The following is a 2,000-nucleotide window of genomic DNA, read 5'->3' on the forward strand; positions in this document are numbered from 1 at the left end:
GGCGAATTACGGACGCACTTTCAGGATAATATCTAATTTCAACGCAATTTTGTGAAACTTGATTGAAGTTTCACAAACTTTGGGTTGGGGGCGTGTCACGGTCCTCCGTGACGTTTGGGTTCAAGGCGCCCGGCGCGTAGGCAACCCATCGCACAAAGGTTTTCGGCAGTGCCGAGGGATGGCGTTGTCTGTGCGTCGAGTGCACTCCGGCTTGTCCCCTTCCCTCCCCCCTTCCACTTTTGACGTTCAGCTGGTCAGCTGGCCGGCTCGGTGTGCCAGAGCTTGGCGCGACACCGACCCGGGCGTGCGAAAGACCAAGCCCCGCCTAACATCCTCATTTCCCCGGTAAGCTCCCCGTCCACGCTTTGAGTGGTTTGCATCTAAAGTCATTCTCAGTTAGTGATTGCCTGTTTAAACTCTTTTAGGGTCGTCATTCTCCATGACTGGACTACTATGAAGTTTGATAGTTTCGTTTCGCCATGCCTCAAGTTTCTGACGTCTTCAAGTTCACTGACTTTCTGAGTTTGGTGTGGATTGCCTCTTGGTACTGTTTTGTATGTACGATTTAGTCTCCCGCGGTGGAGCGTGTGCTTTTGGCCATGTGGCCGGTATCATGATGAGGTTATTGTCTACTTTTGTGCCAAGTGCTACTGTGTCAGTCATTGAATGCAATAAACTGTGATATTTATGTACCTATGGTTTTGGTTTTGAAAGGAATGATATTCCTTGGCGCCCTAAAGAAATTCAATGCTAGGACCACGCCCCTCTATCCGGCACTGCTGAGCTAGCATCCAGTTTTTGTTTTTAAAGAGTAACTTTGCACGTTACATTTTGGCGCCCAACGTGGGGCCTTATTATTTTGTTTAGGGACTCTGTTTGGACGAGACTTGTCCTTTGTCAGTTTTGAATGCCTTTGTGTTGTTTATGTTGACTGTTAACATTTCATTTTTCATTGGCTAAACCTCTAGTTTATCTTGAGGTGTCCCTGTCTTAGTGCACAGAGTTTCCGTTGTCAGCCTTTACCATTCTGGCTGTTTAATTATTTGGCTGATTCCCGTTGGTGTTGCTTGTGGCACTTAGTTGTGTGAACTTGATGTTAACTTATGTATTCTATCACGATCATTCTGAGATTATCTTTGATGTCTTCAGGTATTTCTGTAGTGCATAGTGTGACTTGATTTGTGATGTACACTAGTGTTAGTTGTGTTACTATTACTGTACTTGTTCACTTGTTCTTTTGTTGGCGTTATGTCTGCACTATCAGTTGAGCTTTTTGGCATGGTGTTCGAGTGATTTGTTTTGTTGCTGTTATCCCTTTTTATTTTGCAAGTGTGAGTACATTTGGGTCGGGTTATTAACTTGGCAATTTCTGTAGGGCAGTTTAGGTTTAAATTTACTCCAATGTTTGGCCGACTTGGTTATTTTGTAATTCCTATCCGCTACAGTTATTGTGTATCGGGACTCTTAGATCTTTAGGATCTGCAGGATGTTGACGAACATCCTTTTCTAGTTCAATTATCTTGGTCTAGCCTTGTGTTTTGTTGTTTTGACTGCACTGATTTGTATTGACGTGAAGTTTTGAATTAGAGGACTTCTCAGTCGAGTTGTCTGTCCATTTTGAAGTTGATAACCTTAGGGTTTACCATTTGGGTAATGCAGGTTTGATTATACCTTTTCCGCTTTTTGAAGTGATGTAAAAATTAATACCTCTCAGGGACAGTGCACTTAGTTGTGGCATGGCCTTGAGTAGGCTACGTGTATCATGCTTTGTAAAATAATTTTGCTGAGATTTTTGATCTTTTGAGTGTGGGATCTTCAAGCCGTTTCGCTGTTTAGCAGCACTTTGGTTGGGCAGCAGCATTTATCGTTTCTAGTCAGTTTAGCAGTGGCCTTAGGCACGTTACAGGCGTGCGGATATCGTGTGGTGCCTCGCACCGAGCCAAGGAACTGCCAGGCCAGGCGGTTGAGGCTGCTGCTCAACATTTGCACACAATCGCACC

At 44.4% G+C, this 2,000-nt stretch overlaps 1 long non-coding RNA gene across 1 annotated transcript; it reads left to right on the forward strand.

The window, feature by feature from the left end:
- Nucleotides 1-11: 11 nt before the first annotated feature.
- On the forward strand, nucleotides 12-692 carry LOC113202789 (uncharacterized). The gene is made up of 2 exons (XR_003303225.2): nucleotides 12-345; nucleotides 426-692. It is a non-coding gene; the product is annotated as an uncharacterized LOC113202789 (long non-coding RNA).
- The last annotated feature ends 1,308 nt before the right edge of the window (nucleotides 693-2,000 follow it).

This window comes from Frankliniella occidentalis, unplaced genomic scaffold (genome assembly GCF_000697945.3).
Source record: "Frankliniella occidentalis isolate FOCC.00 unplaced genomic scaffold, Focc_3.1 Scaffold238, whole genome shotgun sequence".
NCBI classification, from domain to species: domain Eukaryota; kingdom Metazoa; phylum Arthropoda; class Insecta; order Thysanoptera; family Thripidae; genus Frankliniella; species Frankliniella occidentalis.